At 44.5% G+C, this 18,624-nt stretch overlaps 1 protein-coding gene across 1 annotated transcript in view; it reads right to left on the bottom strand.

The window, feature by feature from the left end:
- The window catches only part of EBF3 (EBF transcription factor 3), a 224,832-nt gene extending 217,768 nt beyond the window's left edge, over window positions 1–7,064 (bottom strand). The window contains exon 1 of the mRNA XM_053309947.1: window positions 7,011–7,064. The gene's annotated coding sequence lies outside the window, so the exon portion shown is untranslated. The remainder of the gene's footprint in view (window positions 1–7,010) is intronic.
- Between the last annotated feature and the right edge of the window lie 11,560 nt (window positions 7,065–18,624).

The raw sequence follows: 18,624 nt of genomic DNA, 5'->3' as shown, positions 1-18,624 counted from the left end.
CAAGAGAGAAAGCCTAGGAGCTGACCAGTTCCCTAGCTGCACTGCTGGAAGCGCAGCCGCCCCAGTCTCTTCCCCCTCCTCTCCCCCCTTCAAAAAAGTCTTGACCTTAGCAAAGTTAGTCATGCAGAAGGTGCTGTGGATTTGAATGAGATTTGCATGTTGCAGCCAAGACCTCCCGAAGTAACGATCCTCCTCCTCCTTGGAGTGTGTGAAGTGTTCCTTTTGTGTGAATTTACGGGGTGAGGCTTCAATGATCCCCCACAAATTTGCATTTAAATAGCGACATCAAGCGATTCGCGTGCCACACACCAGTGGGCTCCCAGATGTCAAGCCGAAGTCAGTCAGATGGCCATTGCCCAGCTGTCCTTCTAAACATCATACCAGAGCATGCAGTGACCTTAAAGGGACAGAGTCCTCCCTTGGCTTTAACCACCATCCAGACTCCTCTTTCTCCCCATACAAAACAATAAAACTACCAAAGAAACAGAGGAGGGACACGTCCGAACTACCCTTTCAGCGTGTCCCATTGTAAAGTCCTCGTCTGTTAAAAGCCTGAGAAAAGAAATCTCAGAGACTACCATAAATCATGTTTAAGGTCTCTCTCTCCCCGCTTCCTTTCTGTGTTCTCTAACAACACACAGCCTAACGACCCATAATCACACACTGTACATGGATCCCACAGATTCAAATTGATAGGCTCATCTCTCATGCCTGGAAGATGATTCGTCTCAACTTTTACTATAATATAATATAAGTGTATATTTCTCTCTCCCTCCCTCCCCCCAACTTGTTTGGGAATAATTCTCCCGGGACTATTATCTCAATCAGTTCACATGTTACCTCCCTGCCAGTACCGCGAATAAGAAAGAATGGTTACATCTCAGTGGCTCAAAGTCTTAAACTTTCCCCACAAGTATTTCCCTGTGTTTTCTGCCTGGTGCTTACTTAAACGTTATTCCTCTGACCCCCACCCCCACCCCAGATGGTGAAAGTTTCCTCTCTAAGGTAACTTTGGAGAAAGAAAAAAAGTTCCGAGGTAGGGAAGACGCGTCAGGAGTGGTGATCCACACACGCAATGGGGCGCGCGCCCGCACGCGCACACCCCCCCTTCTTGGTTTAATTTTGCCCTTTTGTCCATTCTTATGATTCTCATTGGTTTTCAGATGGCCAAGCAAAGAATCGAAGCCAACTTGCCAACATCCATATTTCAGTTTTAGTGGTTTTCAGGCGCCTTTGATTAAGAACGTGTTTGGTTCCACTCGGAGTAATTTATGCCCCCATTTCACTGAAACAAAACTCAGCAAACTCTGGTTTCCTGGTTTCTAGAGGAGCTGTAAATTTGCATTTCAGCTGTCTGTTGAAATATGGCAAGGACATTGCCCGAACGGTTAGGGCTGGTGGGGCGCCGAAGCCAGGGCGTGCATGCTGAGCCCTGGCTGAGGGTGTTGGGGCGCAGTGCACCCTATTGAACACCTTCCTTGGATGACCTGGCGCCGGATCGGACTCTTGCAGCACGCTTCCCAGTGTAAACGGCGCGAGTGGTGCGTGCCTGAGTGTGTGTGTGCCCGCGCGCTGTGCTTCCGCAAGCATGACTGCGTGCATCGCTTTTTGGAAAAGAAACCTTTCCGCGGAGACTCCTTGAAAGAGCCCTCTCCTGCCAAGGCCGCCACTTCGGGGGTCAGTGCACTGGGATTTAGGAAAGGGGGCTTCATTCCACAACATCCCGCGCTGGCTCTGGGCTCCAAACCGCCATGTGCTGGTTGTTATTACAGCAGCAGCAGCTCAGCTCAGAGGCTGGCGGCGGCCCCTCTTCCCAGTGACGGTCCAGCTGAGCGGCAGGCGAGCTCAGGGAGGCTGTGCTGGAAGGGACTGGACTTGCCCTCGTCGCCTCCGTGCCTTTGATTCCCTCCCAGCTCCAATCCGCCACCGTTTCCTTCCCCAAACAGATCCCACTAGCGCCAACACAAAAGGGCAAAGTGACAGAGGCTTAAACGTCGACGACAGGTTACAATGCAGCGACTGGAGATCACACACCCGTCTGCACAAAGCCACCCGCCGTGCGCCAGTCCTGAATTCATCTCGAGCTCACCAGCAGGCTCCAGACAGGCATGTGTAAACCTTAGCACGGGCTTTAGAGAAGCCAAACTTCGCCTTCCTAGCCAGCAGCCAACTGAGGAAGCAGTTTGGCTTCAGATTCCGCGGCGATTTTACAAGCTGCAAAATCTTAGGTTAGTTGAAGGGGGCTGGGGAAGAAGGCACAAAGAAGGCGCCTTAATTGCTCAGGAAAATGGGACGGACAACCCAGCCGGCCTCCCGTTCCCAGCTAGTTATGTGAAACAAAACCTAAGTTTTGAACCATGTGAACCACGATGAAGCGCAGCCGGTCCGAGGGTTTCCTTTATTCTTCCTCCTCCTCTCATTGCCTTCCCTCTGGCTTTCTTGTATAGACTGGAAATGGAGGAAGCTGAGAAAGGCACAGGGAAGGAAAGACCTCTTTACCCTATTAGACGACTTTCGTGAAACACACACACACAATCTCCCTGAATAAAGAGATTTAATTCTCTAAGTAAAGAAATTCTAGTGTCGAGTAGCAGCGCCGAGGCGATGAAGTTTGATGAACAGCGCCTCCTTGGGTGGGGAGAAGAGATTTTCAGCGCACATCAGATTGAGATCATAAGGAGTGGGGGACAAAAAGTAGGATCTCTCTCTCTCTCTCTCCCTCCCTCTCCATCACATTGTTTTATTGGGGTTAATGAAATGCCAGGATTATGTGCCAATCTTCCAGAACACAGTTTTCTTCACTTGGAGGCTGTTTTGGAGTTGCTGAGGCCTTTCTGATCAATTGCAGACTATTGAGTGTAAAGGCGACAATTTAGAAAGTGGCAGAAGCAAAATAGAAGTCACAGTTTTCTCTTCCCCCGCCCATCCCCGATAGAAGTCCGCCAACCGGCCCTTCGTTTTGGATCGACGCTAGTGCATTCGACTTTTACTCCCGATAGCAATAATCTATCTATCTATCTATCTATCTATCTATCTATCTATCTATCTATCTATCTATCTATCTATCTATCTATCTATGAGGCTTTAATTGGCAAGGGAGATGAAATGCTGTCTACTTGGAAGTAAGGTGACTCTTGAGCTGGGTGTAGAGCTCTGACAACTGTTTAGAGGCGTGAGTCCGGAGCGAAGGGAATGTCAGTGTGAAACTAAAAACGGGGAAAGTGTTCTATCCGAGGAGAAAAAGAAGAGCAGCGCGTCACATTTGAGGAGCGTCGACTCCTCAAATTGAAACATTTGGCGAGGTGGACAGGACTCAGCCGTGTCCGGAAAAGGATCTGGGAGGGGGAGGGGCGGGCGGGCAGGATAGACTAAATGCGCTGAGTTTAAAAAACAACAACATGCACACCAAACCAAATTGGAAGGACGTGTTTGCCCGGAAGTCTTTCTCTTTGCGATGAATGGATACAGACTATAAAAGAGCAATCCAATATTGGGAATAAAGCGAGAGGACTACTAGCGGGGTGGTAGTGAACGCAGGCAAGGTCGGGTTAGGAGGAGGAAGTTTTGCAACCGTTTAGGAACTGAAAAAGCGCTTCCCAAACAGCTCTAGCCGTTCAAGAAATAGCGCCCAGAGAGCTGGTCGGCATTTCTTGTAATGATCCTTTGTTGTTCTTTCAGTTTCCTTGCTCGGCGCGCCCGTATTTATTTGTAAACCAACCAGCCCTTTCCTAAAAGAAGTTTGTAAGGCGACCCATCTTCATTATCCTTCCATCAAAACCTCCACCGACTCAGACTGAACAAACAAGGATCGATCCGATCATTTCAGATATTATAATTGGCTTTAATTAAACACACTTCGTTCTAATTAACTCTGAAATTTTAGCATGCTTTGGGACGCTGGTGTCTGATTTGATATTGTCAGTCCAGATGTCCTAATAAAATTCAATCCTCCACTCAAGACTTCAATATTCACTAAGAACAAAATGCAAATTAAATGTAAAACCTAAAGTATCGCCAAAGGTATAATCAAGAAAGGTGTCTCCAAACTTCTCACTTTTTATTACGCAGTAGTTAGAAAATGCAGATTACATCCTAACAAGACCTCGCCTGAATAATAGAAAGTTTAACTCTTTCCTGTTCCAGTTGAGTCTAGCTAGGAGGGCTTTGGGAACGTGATAGCCAGCCTCCCTCTCCCGGAAGAGAATCCAAGCTGGTGGGGATATGAGCTACTTTCCCCCTGCCCAAGGGCGCGCGCTTTTGAACGGGGGTTCGCTTCACTGGGGTGAAGGGACTGGGGAACACCCCGAGTCTGCGATTTGAGATTGCCTTGCAGCGGGGATCAAACCCTCAAGAGCTGACTGGCTCTGTTATTTCCTTTGCCTGAGAAAAGTAAAGGAAGTTGAGCATTTGGACAGATTATCCCACTACTCTCCAGATACTCATCATCTACACAGGAGAGAGAGAGAGAGATGACCACTGCAAGTAATCCAAGGGCAAGGATAATTCTCTCCCACTGCCCACCCACTCTTGGAGTAACAAGGATCCTCCATTCTTTTAGCGCCAGAGCTTTTCTTAGCCCACGAGCCCTCTGCCTTTTCAATAATTAAAATCTTAAAAGCAGGTCCACCACCAGCAAAGTTACACGACAGACTTTTCTTGGGCGAGCCTATTAGAGAAGCTCTTTGATGGCTCCTGGACAGCTTAGCTGAGTAAATGTCATTTGTTTGTTGGCTTGGGAGTTCTCGATGCACCCAGAAAAAAATAACATTTTTTTAAAAAAAATAAAAGCTGTATTCTTAAAGAGCAAGGACGGTAAGGATAGGCACTTGCCAACCCCCCACATTCTAGATACGTATACCCCCGCCCCATATTAATGGAGTCACTTAAAGCTGTTGCTAATTTAACTTTGAAATTAATAAAAGAAAAGGGGGGAGGGTGTGTGTGCATGTGTGTGCGTTACACGCTGGTGATTTGCATTTTCTTTGGTATATTGAAATGAAGAGAGAACTGCTGGGCGGTTTGGCTGCCCAGAGCATAGCTGGGGGCCATGCAGAAATAAAAACAGAGAAAGAAAAGAAGAAAGAAAGAAACTGGCTCCTCTTCTAGACTATTAATAAGCAATTTGTCCCGCTGAAATTTACATTGCAAAGGGAAGGCGGGGGGGCGGGGGGACTGGCCATCTCCGCGATCGTCTGCTCTTTTCAGCTGTGCCAGCGCTGTCCAGCTTGCCTCGGTGGATGAGGGATAAACTCTCCCACCTACCCACTCCCCGCTGCCGCCTCCCCGCCAAGGTGATTTACGGGGATGCTTGAACTTCCCTTCCTTATAACTGCTGGGCAGGGTCTCTCTGCACAAGTTTAGCTTGGCCTTTGATTCGCATATGCATGACCCACCTACTCTTTCCTTTCCAAGTAGGACTGGAGTCCCCCCCGCCCCCCCGCCCTTGAAACTTGCCTGATAAACTACACACTAGATGTTCGTCGAAGGGGTTAATATTGAACTCAGCCCTTCCTCCTGGAAGTTCCGATTGTTTTGTTTAAATCATTTGATTAGATCTGCGAAAATACACGCAGGCTACCTTAGGTAAACAACAAGTGCTGCGATCCTTCTTCCTTTCTCTCTTCATCGCAACAAATTTTCCCTCTGGCTTTAAATGGGAAAAAGGGAAAGGGGTGAAGGGGGGGGGGGGGAGAAGAAGAGTTTGTTAAGCCGAACAGCGGGTACAGTCTGCCACCTACAGGACACTTTGGTGTTTCCATGGCAAATTCCCGGCGTTTGCCCATATTGGCTCCTTGTAGATCTTGATTGCTGTTTAAGTCACTTATCAAAATTACCCGACTATTTCTCCGTGCCATTTTGCTTATGAAACATTGATTACTTTGTTATTTGAACTTTTAAAAGCGCGATATTAAAAAAAGAAAAGAAAGTAAACACCGGCTTCACACTTTCCAAATAATAAAAGCGTTGCCATTTTTAGACCTTAGATTAAAAGGTATGAAATGTAAAGATAATACAGTTTGATTTGTTAGTCTAACTCTGCGATGAGAGTTGATGTCCCTAAAGACCAGGCGAGCTTTTTCCTCTTTATTTATTTTTATTAAAACATCAATCTACTCTGGAGCTGGGTGAACTCAGTTTCACCTAGAGAACATAAAATTCTCCATACCAAGGAAATAAGCACCTTTCATAAATCAACAGTATTCCTGACAGATCGATCAATTTTTGGTTGTTAATCCGAAAGGAGGAGTTTTAATTGCTTCCATCGTGTTTTTTCAGTTCAAGTACCTTTGGCGTTTCCAGACCCGTCAAAAGTACTTCACTCTGGCTTTAGGATTTGGATAGGAAACAAAGTCACACCTTGCAGCCAAATCACCTCCCAAATCCCCACTAATAGCAGCGCCACGTTCCCGGTATGTCCCCATCAGGGGTGCAAAAAACCACCGAAAACCCTAAACAGCACCGCAGAAGGTTCCTGACAATCTTCCAATAAACAACAACAAAAAGAAACACAACCCCACAAGTATTCCACCCAAAGTTACTGAGGACGCCACGCCGGGTGTAAAATGACAAAACCGCTTGCTGAGGAGCAAAAGGCGGCTTTAAAGCACTGGCAAGAACTAGAAGAGCGGACGTCTCTGTCCTCAGTCCTGTTTGATGCACTGAGCGAATTGTGGATCAAGTGAAATTGACAGCAGCATCAGACACGCTGCCCTGCCTGATCAATCTGCCCCCTAGCCTAATTGGAGTCAGTGCAGGACCAGGGATGAAGGAAGAGTCCATCTCTCTCTCTCTCTCTCCCGCTCCCCCCCGCCCCATGTTCCCCCTTTACCTCCCTCCCTACCGACCCATTCCACCATCCCTCCTGCGTAACTCTGCCTGTCTCATTCCAGAATCAGGACCACACCTGAGACTGGAGACCCCGCAGAGAGAAAGCGGGGCGGGGGAGAGGGGGAAGCAAGCAAGGAAACGAAATGCCGTAGTAGTGGGACTGGCAAAACCCAATCGCTTACCTTTCACAGCTAATTAGGCAATAGACAGGTTTGTTTGAGTTCACAAAGGAGGCTAGGAGTGTTTATTGTGGACGAAAAGCTGGGCTGAGGAGTGTGTGTGATCTGGGCTATTTAATACATTACTTACCCTACGACAATCTCGGGAAAGCTCCACGGGGCAAAGGGATGTGAGAAAGCGCAGCAGTGCGCAAGCGCCCCCCCTGGTTGAAACAGGAGGGAGGCGTGGGAGCGGCAAGCGAATGGGACTTGGGGGAGGACGGAGGCTGGATAGGAGTGTGCGGAGCGGGATGGGCTAAGGAGCTCAGAGAAAAGACGATCAACGGAGTCCGGAAAGTTTGGCGGGAGAGCTTGTCCTGAAAGTGGACGGAGATCAGCACCAGGACAGCGGACTAAAGGGATGTGACACACAGACAGACCGATAGTGCGGCTGCTGCCGCTGCCGCCTCTGATGTGGGTGGGTCACGTCCCTGGCGAGCCAAGATCGGGCGGGCGCCGCTGCTCCGACTTGCACTTAGCAGAGGTGGCAGAAGCCCTTTGTGGCTGGCCCGAGTGGAGGGAGGCGGGGCTGGAAGCCTCCCCGGCTCCGCAAGGGCGCCGAGTCAAACACCTTTGCGCCGCCCTGTCCTGCTCATGCATTACTCGGGGAAGGAGGGAAGGTCGGGTTTTCTTCCCTACCGTCCAACTCACGCTGCCGAGTTAAGAAGCCAAGTTAGTGATCCTGAGTGGTGGGCCACGGCGTAGTAGTTAGTCTGGAATCATTGACCTGGAGTGCCTCCAGAATGAGATCTGTGTCTGTGGCGTAGAATTTGTTTTGGGAACCGCGGTGTCCGAATCCGGGCTGGACTTCAGTTTAACTGAGAAAGAAAGAAAGAAAGAAAGAACTGCAAACTCCTTATCCCGCGCTTATCTGTGCTCGATTCATCTCCCCCCCCCCCAATAGGCGTTCACGAATCCAGCGCAGCCGGCCCAGCGAGGTTCATGGAATGCCTTTCATTAGCACCACTTCCCCGCCCCTCATGTGGTGATCCAATTTATTAATACAAGTCTAGAACCCCCTTCCCCTACTCTGTTCACTACGGCCTCGCTAAACCGATTTAGAAAAACTTTCCTCAGGCACTTTCTGGGGTCTCTTTTTCAGCCAGAGGTGTGTTCCGCGAGACTGGCCCCGATGTCTGGAAGTTTCAAAGGACACGGACAAAATACCAAACACGCGAGTCGGACTGAAAACAATCCACGCTGATGAGTGCCAGCGAGGAGGACACGCGTGGGCCAATGATCACCCAGCCCAGCAGGGGTCTCGTGTACTTCCAGGATCAAAGGCAAAAAAGTGGGCTTAGTTACGGCACATTTTCCCACGCCTGCCTCTGAAGGGGCTGCAGTGCAGAGTGGAGGAGACCTTCAGATTAACCCAAAGCTGGCGTTTTCGTTTGCCGGCCGATTCCATATGGCTCTCGGCTTGAGCGAGAGGGGCAGCCGCCACTGGCCTTTCCTGCGTCTTGCTAGCAACTGGTGGGATTTTGCCGGATCAGGCAATCTGGGCATTTGAAGAGCGCCCACCCACGAAGGCCAGCCTCCTTCAGTATAAAGAGCAATGTATCACCCCGTACCGCTAAAATTCATCCAAATCCTTCGACTGATTTAACTAGGAAACGTACATTCCTGGAATGGCACTATAAAAAAGCGGAATCCCCACTCCTGGCAATGGTGCTTTGTGGCGCGATATTAACACCCTGATCCTACAGGCGTAATTATTGGGAAGTAAGCCCCACCGAAATCAATGAGTGTTATATCCCAGGGTTTAGGAAGCGGCATAAATCTCTTTTTGTGCTTAACTGACTACTGTGAAACCGCATAAAAACCTGAACGCGTCACCGCTAAAACCAGGTCCTAACAATGTCCACGTTGCTTTCTAAGGCTGTAGTCTTAAACACGCGTAGGTGGAAACCTCAATCAATAGTAAATCAATGGTGTTAAAAAAAAAATCTAAGCAAACTTGTAAAAAACAGAAGTGTAAGTGATCTTTACAACAGTTCCACAAGCGAGTTACGCACAAATACTGGCATTTAAGCCGTTCAGTTCTTCAGAAGACAGCTAAAAGTACGATCCCAGGCGGGCTTTTTTTTTTTTTTTTTTTTTGCACATTCGGAGACAAATGCTGTTTAAATACTTGGTTTTAAGTAATTGGTGGGTTGGGATTAGTCATTTTTCTTCTGCACCAGTTTTTGGAGGGAGAAGTATACTAAACGTTTTATTTATTTATTTTAAATCCAGTTTTTGATGCCCCGTTGTGAATAAATTGTGGTAATTCACACTGAAAGTCGGATTACATTACTGTTTTATTTTTTAGATTGTGGACGATGGGTACAAATCGATTTTTATGGTATTAGGAGATGTTTCAAAAAATGCAAAGTTGCCTTCATCTCGCCTAGAAAAGAACCAAGTGCCTTAGAGTCGACACTGACTCGACGGCAAAACTTCACCTTCACCTTAGGAAGGGGGAAAAATGAGTCGGGGGATACACCCTGCCCCCAAACTTCCACCTGTCCTACTTTTTATTTTCTTAGAAGTCAGAAAACTTAATCCATCTGCATTTAACTCACATTTTAATTATTAAAAATAAGGCAGAGAATAGGCAATATTTTTAAAAGAATCCAGATTTCCCCCGACCCCCAGTATTACTATAAATTCCCATATTAGTCCTAACTGAAGGAAGGAAGGAAGGAACTTGACAAAGTAATAGTTTAAATAAGATATGTAGCTGACTGGTAGTAGATAAGAATGCAGATGCAAACATATAACCACTCCCCCCCCCTAATAATTACATGGTTGAAGAATCAGTTGATCTGCAACAGTGCAATTAATCTAACTTGGAGGGGGGAAATAGTTCTGTCTTTAACTGCTCAGGGAATACAAGAAAGCCCAAGGTGTTAGGTTTTCATGCTAAAGTGTGGGTGCCAGAGAGTGGTCCATTTAGGATGAGCAGCCATACTCTCCATAAAGATATGCCTCCAAAGCATTACTTACCACTGGTTGAGAAGAAAGAACAGCCTGCATCAATCAAAACAGATACATTTTCTGTTTATGTAGCAATGTTGTGTATTTAACAAGCCTCATTTAAATTCACTCTTCCATTTGCTGCTGTGTTGTGTTCAAATATTTCTTCATGATGACTTTTGTTTTTAGGATAGGGTTTTCCTTGTGATAAGTTTAATTTCTGCCCTGGTGGATACAGCATGCAGAACGGTCAGAATATGTGGGAAGTAGTTACTGAATTTTGAACTGTTTGAAACCCAGAAAATGATAAGGGAGTATATATTCATTCACCCCCCCACCACACCCCCTGTGTTATGTTTCTTTGTCATTCTATTGTGGGGTAGAGATAGGGGATTAAGAGCTGGGTAGTGGGCTCAGTTCTCAAAGGCTCTCATTAAGTTCTATGTTGTAAAGTAAACAAGCTGCAATCAACAGAACTGGGGAGGGGGCAGGTATAAAACTGGTTCCCTCAAAAACTTGGGATCACAGGCAAAAATTTCAACCCCATCTCAGCACTAGATCTGCGTATATCTTTTGTTAACTGCCACAGATGCCATTTGTTCCTATGCAGGGCCAGCCTGCTAATGATAAGGTGGCTGCCTCAGGTGGCAAACTGAGGTGGTGGTGGGCTACTCTGCCAGTTGCCCACAGATTGATTCATGGTTGGCCCACCACTGCCTTACCTGGCAGTGGCAGCAGCACTGCCACTGCTACTTCTCCTGCTCTCCCATCCTTTTCAAAAGGAAGAGGGAGAGAATAGAACATAAATATGTACAGACTAGAATTAGATATTTCTCCACTCTGCTACTCCTCACTTCTTTCTGATCTGATCCCTACTGTTTAAAAAAAGGAAAGGAACAGCTTAAGCGGGAGGAGGAGCAGTGGCAGCAGTAGCCAAGTAAGGGGAGATTGGGGGGAACTGGTGCATGGCATGGTGAGAGTGGGAAATGAGAGGGGGAGATCAGATTGGGGGAGATTAGGGCGGAACTGGCCCTTGGCATGCTTTGTGCACTGCATGTGGGAGTGGGGAAGTCAGAGAGGAGACTGGGTGGTGTTGGAGATATGGCCTATGGCGGATTAACATAGTAGCAAATGTAGCATTTGCTACGGGCCCCGCGTTTTTGTGGGCCCCGCATGCCCGGCTTCCAACTGGGAATTAAAGTTAAAACTTTACCTGCTTTATTTGGTCCATGTTAGATAAAATATCCCTTTTCTGCTAAATGTGTCTTTTCAGAGAAGGCCCAGCACAGCATTTATTGCTGGTGCCTACCACAGTTTCTCTTTTTAGAGTGTGAGCCCTTTGGAGACAGAGAATCACGATCCACTCTTTATTTTTCTATGTAAACCACTTTGAGAATTTTGATCGAAAAACGGTATATAAATGTTCACTGTTGTTGTAGTAAGTGTGAGTTTGTGGCTTGGTCTTCCATACTCCAAAATATAGCAAATGAAAAAATTGAATTACTTTACTATGCAAGTAAATAATTTTTGTTATAATATTTGTGTGCATATTTTAAAATTTAGGGCCCCTTTATAACATATGCTATAGGCCCTGCACTAGCTTAATCTGACCCTGGATATGGCACACAGTGCACTCAATTTACTGGGCCTACTTCTATGGGGAAAAATAAAGCACCACACTTGATAGTGCTATTTCCCACAATTATGTGTGGCTCTATGGAGGGAACCACATGGAGAGAGAACAATATGTTTATCAGCAGAATGTACAGAGATGTACTGTGTGCCCCAGCAATCAGAATAAAAAAGTTGTTCTAATGTCTGCCCCCACCCCGCAATATGGAATAAATAGAAATGAACCTTTGCTACCTCATTGGAACTTGTGGTAAGCTAACTACTAAATTTGAATTATATGTCCATCCATCCATTTATGACCTATAACTGCTAGATGATGTAGAAAAATTAAAAACAAGGTATGCCCTGCCCACAGGCTAGCAATCTAAAAATGAAGGGAAAACACATAAGGAAAGGGCAGGGCAGTCAATTGTGATAAGATGCAGCTTGTAAAAATTTACAGACAATTAGTGGCATTCTGTTGATGATGGGGATCTGCAAGGGAAAAGCAATGCAGGTGAGGAACAGAGATGGTAATCTTAGGCTTAAGTAGAACATATTTGATATGTTTAACCCATAATTAATATCATAATACTGAATTATACTCAGGTAATTTTGGAGCCTGGACCTAAAGGCCTTTGGAGGCCACCCATCCCCTGCAAATTAAGCATCATTGTGCTCCACTGGGTGACCACACTACCCAGGACAGAGTAAAGAGGATTTGGGGCCCTGCAGGGACCATGAAGGCCTTCGACTTTGGCCCCAAAGTCCAGGGATAAGAGCACCTCTGATTGTACTATTCTTTTCACTGGCTTCCTCTCATTTCTCATAGCTGCTCCAGGCTTCTAGTACTTACTTTCAAATGCTGCTACTGCTTCATTAGTGGATGGCCCACTCCTACCTTACCTAGCAGTGGCAGCAGCAACCCCACTGTGGCTTCTCCTGCTCTCCCTTCCTTTTCAAAAGGCCTCCACATTTATCTTTCCCACTTTCTCTATTTGTTTCTCCATGAACTCTTTGCTATACAGATACCAAACAATTTTTTTTCAGTATGAGAACTGAAATAACTTATTCACTCACTCTTCTGGTTTCCCCTTAAGCTTGTTTCCATAGTCTAATTTAGAAAGAAAAGCATCCTTGTGATAGTTGGAGACAGAAACTGGGACAGGGAGTCAGAAACCTTTGCAGATCCTACCACCAACTTTATGACCAATAGATTCTGAGCTACCGCCTTTCTACGCTGACCTACACAGTATCTAACAACCAGTATCTAACAACTGTCATTCCTCGACAGTTATATCCTCCACAAAAGAACTCTCAGTGTCATTTACTGGGGGGATACCCTCCAGTTTAAAACGGAATGACAAAACAACACAATGATACTGACTGACTGAAAGGTAATGAATGTCCCAAACAACCAAAACACTAAACAGTGTAGTTAGGACATTTGCACAGGGGGGTGTTCAAATGAATCTTTGAACAGGACAAATGAATGTAAGTGTGGATGTGGCGGAGGCAAAATAATGTTCTCTTATGCAGAGATGGGATTGTTTTAAGCAGAGACATCTCAGTGGGGAAATTCTGTTTAATCGTTTAAGTGTTCCACAAAGCAGAGCATTTCCCTATGAGGCCTCCTCTTATCTGGTCATACCCAGTCTACCAAGGAATATAGATAATTATATTGCATTCACTTCTGAATACCATACTTATAGATGGACTTCCTTTTCTTATGTGCTAATATCCCCTCCCCTTCAATATGTAGGTAGTTCCAATAAGAAAGGGGGAAAGGTCATCTTGGCCCTTGAATTGACAGCGTGCCTTTGAGGAATGGGTTAGATCCTTATCAGCTGCCTGGTGCTATAGACTATTTTTATTTTATAGTTTCCACATGTGCTTTGAAAGAATGCAGCAGGTATTCCTTATGGATGTGGATTTCACTACAGCCAAATGTACATTTGCCACTTCAGGAAGAGACCATTCAACCAAGATGCTTAACTATGGCTGCGTGTTTGAACCATTCTGACATTATAAGTAGGCAATTATGCATGAAAGATAATTCAATCTGTGTTCCACAGTCTTTACTGACTTTTTGATCATGTTCTTGTCTATTTTGTTCCCCAGAGTCTTAGGTTTGTGAAAGTTATTATTAGCAGACATCCTTGATCTTATGGTCTTCAAATTTAAAGAGTTAGTGACAATTAGGGGCTGTACTACTATTACTACTATTACTCCTGCTACTGTTGCTACTAAATATGTTGTACTCTTGCTATGAGGTGTCAGAGTGTCACCTAAAACCATGGGATTTATTGCAGCTGTGGTACCTTGGGAACCATCAAAATTGCTCAAGTCCCCCATATCAGCATTCTTATGGGTGATGGGATAGTAACCATTTTTCAAGCTCTTCCTGGATTCCTGTCCTACACAATGAAAACTCCTACAGATGACAAAAGCCTGGTTGCTTTGCAGGGTTTTGATATGACATCAAATAAATGGTAGTACAGTGGGAAAAGAGGGACTCATGACTGCTTCTCTACTTGTCCATTTTGCCCAACTAAGGAAGAAAACAGGTATTTATTTATTTATTTATTTATTCATTCATTCATTCATTCATTCATTCATTCATTCATTCATTCATTCAGTCATTCATTCCTGTGGCTGGTCCTGCCATGATCTGGAAAGCCAACCAGATGTCATTTACCCAATCAAAAACTGTGTTCTACCTGGGTTTGGGAGCTATGTGTGTTCCCAATTTTCGGTTGTGTGGAAGCAAGGTAAGGGGAAAACCTGAGTAGAAGGAAAACCTGAGTAGAAGTGATTGTGTGGAAGCAAGGTAGGAGGAGAACCTGGGTAACTTTCCCTCTTACCTGACTTCCACACATCCACTTCTATCCAGGTTTTCCTCTTACCTTGCTTCCACACAACTTAAAATTGGGAGCACACACAGTTCCCAAACCCGGGTAGAACACCATTTTTGATTGTGTGAATGACCTCCATTTTCCCTTCAGCCCTAACATCTTGGAAGCCACTTTCCAAATTAATTACGTCTGGATTGGCAGGGAGAAGAGCTATACCAGCATACTTTTGAGCAATCTAGGCCTGGCCATAGGCCCTCGCAACCCCCGGAGATGGGAGAGGCTTTATCAAACTCTGGTCAGAAATAGCAGTACAAAAAACCTCTCACCATTGATGAAATGGAAGGAGTAGAAAAGGGATATTATGGGGAATCAGTGTAGCATAGTGCCCTCTTTCAATTCTCTTCACAGCCATAAACTCACTAGACTCAAGGCTCCACCTCTCAGGTTCAGGCTTTCCTGATATCTGCAATATGAAGACATGAGGAACAACAGAGTTGTAAAGATGATCAGGATAACATGTGTGATGGAAAACAACAACAAGACCCTATATATGTATACTTTGTAACTCTGTACATTTATTATTACTATTATTTGTAGGCAATGCTCTAGCACTGGGGAATGGCAATTCCCCAATTGCCCATTCAACCATGAAACTCACTTGGAGACTCTGGGCCAGTCACGTATCTCTCAGCGTAACCTACCTCACAGGGTTGTTGTGAGGAGAAACATAACCATGTACATCACCCTGGGCTCCTTGGAGGAAGAGTGGGATATAAATGCAAAATAAATAAATAAGTATAAATAACGTTGTCTGGAACACTGCCAGTTACTGAATTTGTGGTTCCCTGACTCCTACATGCAGCAGCTATCTTGGCTCACGAAGGGGCTGTCTCTTGACTGGGGTACACAGTCTAGCTTTTTTTTTTTTTTTTGGGTGCACCAGTAAACTGGCTTAAGACCTTGAATAAATTATCTCTTCTAGCACCAGCTAACTGAAAACTCCTCCAGGCTGGGGAAGCCAAGTCTGTCCTGATATGCTTTTTAATATCTATATCTATCAGCATATCAGGACAGAATTGGCTCTTTCTTTGTCTATTTGAGTCTTTTGTTTTTGACGTCATCAGGAATGCACCAAGAATCATGATGTCTGGTAGCCAAGTCTGGGTACATTGAAGAGTGTTGGGGGTGGGGGGCAAACAATACAGGGATAGAGGGATGCAACCAGGCATGGTATCTGCTTGCATGCAGAAGGTCCTAGTTTCAATCCCTAGCATCTCCAGGTAGAGCTGGGAAAGACTCCTGCCTGAAATCTTAGAGAGCCATTGCTAGTCAGTAGACAATACTGAGCAAGGTGGACCAATGGTCTGACTCAAAGTAAGGCAGCTTCCTATGTTGTAAATTCCTGTTTAATATGCTTAGTTTCTGCTTCTCAAAGAAACCTGTATTGATTTTCTTGCTTATTTCTGGGTGTCTAACTCTGAAGTCGCCTTTACCCACAACCACTATTCTGGCCACCTTAGAAAACGACATGGCTGCATGCACATTTGCACCCAATTCAGCTAATTTCCCCCTACCTAAGCCAAAACATAACCATGAAGCATGGTAACAATTAGACATCAGAGCAAATGTGGTAACATTAAGAGTGATGGCACCACCATCCCCTATGGGGAATATCTTACAGAAGACAATTACCCATCCAAATTGCAATTCAAGGCAAGCCCTGCTTAGCAAAGGGGACAATTCATGCTTTCTACTGCAAGCTTGGCACTCCATTCCCAGACTGGTTCTCCACCTCTTCCCACTACTCACCAAGACTATTCCCCTGCCTATAGACTTTCCCCTCTTACAAACACATCTACAATTAGGGCAGAGGATTCCCAGGGCAGAGAGCATGATTGATTTGAGCAAAGTCATCTCCTTTAGAAATGTAGCTCTGAACCAAAGGCATGCTTCCAGAAGGGCTTGAGCCTTGACACCCTCCAATTTACAAGTTCAGGTTAAATTCAAGCGTGCTAGCATTTCAGTCTCAACCATGCATACAGTCAGAAGCCAACGGGGTTATCTGTCTGTTTCTTTCCTTTTTTTGTCGTGTGCCTCACCCTCTATCAGCAGTTTTTCTTCTCTGTGCTTTAATCTTATTCTTACCTCTACCTTGCAGTGTGTCAGGATGGCTTCATTCAGTGCTGAGACAGTGAAACTGTACTCTCTAACTCTGCAGGGATGCTATAGAACTGAGCAGCTGAGTTTCCCCAGGTACAAGCATCTTACCTTTGCAGTTTTCACTCTTCCACCAGCCCTAAAGCAAGTTGTCTACTCCCAAATCAGAGTCTTCCTTATGACAGCAAATTTGCTGCTCTTGTCCTGGTAGGCAGGCTGTAAATATATTGCAGAAGTTTTAGTAATCAACAGTGGACAAACAATTGTTCTCCATTTCCACTTGTGCCTTATTTCCCCTCACAGAAAATTCACATTTTGTTTACATTTGATCATGTATGGGGTTTAATTTACGATGGCTGCAAGATGTTTGACTTTAAGACCTATTTAACAGGATTTGAGATTTTTGAGCCCCTAATTTGCAACCAATAATAATAAAGGTACTTATTATTCTTTTAAAAAGTACATGAAAATTAAGCTCTATACAGAAGTTAAAACAAAGAGACAAATGCTGCTTAGAATCTTACAACCTAATACAGACAGACTGTATTGAAAACAGGAAATGTGCAAAAGAGTAATGCCATCATGATATTTGTTCATATGACAATGTACACTGCAAGAAACACCCTTTCTTATTTTTAACTAATTGCTAAATGTTTATTTCTGTTTCTAGACATACCTTTACCGTTATTCTTCTTCATGGTGAAGTGTAAGTGAGTAAAGGATCATGATAGAAAAGGCCGGATTCTCAAACCTGTAGGGGGAAAAAAAGTCATCTCCTTTAGTGCTGAAGGTTAAATATTTTAGTGAAGAGTGTCAGAGATATAAGAGGACATTGACTGAAACAGTGGCCTGCTTTCCTTAAGTAACTGTCTTTGTGCCACAGTCTTGAATCCCCCAGCTTAAAGCCCTATTGGAAATGGGGTCACAGGGTGAGAGGTCATGTATCAGGTGACCATGAGTTCAAGTTAAAATGTGGCAGCAGTTCTCACCAGGGACAAGAAAGCCAAAAATCTCACACACATACACGCACACACACTTACTTCACCAGTAGTCATAGAGTTCTGTCAGGCATAACAGAAAACAAAGATTGGCTCTCTTTGTGTATCAAAAATTAAAATGAGAGTGGGAGCTACTGTAAATGTTTGCCCCTAGGCTTGTTTGCTAGTGGAAAAGTCTTGTGGCCTTCTACTAGAGATAGTTGCCATGATAAAAAGAAAAGGAAAAAGAATATGGCATGTATTGAATTTAAATATTGTTAGGACAACATGCTGATGACAGAATCATCTGCAAAATTTCAGACAAGCTTAAAAAACACACTGGGTTTTGTTTTTTAAATTTCAGATTGATTTTTAGCACATACAGCATGCATATATTATTTACAAAAGCCTGATAGCCTACTCCTGAAGACAGCTGAGATGATGAAAAGTTATGCTTTGTTTAATTGGCAAGTTTTGAATGTAACTATTATTTGGAAATCAAAATATTAAGATAGCTTAGACAAACCAAATTGTCTTTAAGTAAGACACAATTATCTTGAAGTAAGACCTATTTGAAGTCATTACAATTCTACTAAAGATAACAATACATCGTATTTGGGTTGTGCAGTACAATCCTAGGCATCTTTACTTGGAGGTAAGTCCCACAACAGTGTTTATTTCCAGGTGAGCGTGCATAGGATTGCAGCCTTCATTTTTTTGAAAATGTTTATGTTTCTTTAACTCTTTATAACCCCACTTTTATTGTCCTCTTTCTGATCACTGGGGCTGTGATCCACAAACCAGTTAAACTGTACCATTTGAATTTAAGTCAGCAACATCTGGACTGTAGTTCTGTAATTCAATTGCCAGCAAATCAAACATCTCTAAAAGTACTGTAAGAATCTTTATCAAACAATTAATTAGCAAAACACTTGGTTCACTCACTGTCTATATAAGATTTTTTTTTTAAGGAAGTATTTTTCTGTGCAAACCTGCAAGACAATTACTTATAGCATTGCA

Source organism: Hemicordylus capensis, chromosome 3, assembly GCF_027244095.1.
Source record: "Hemicordylus capensis ecotype Gifberg chromosome 3, rHemCap1.1.pri, whole genome shotgun sequence".
Taxonomy (NCBI): Eukaryota; Metazoa; Chordata; class Lepidosauria; order Squamata; family Cordylidae; genus Hemicordylus; species Hemicordylus capensis.
The sequence above is the reverse complement of the archived record's forward strand: the minus strand, read 5'-3'. Positions and strand labels throughout refer to the sequence as shown.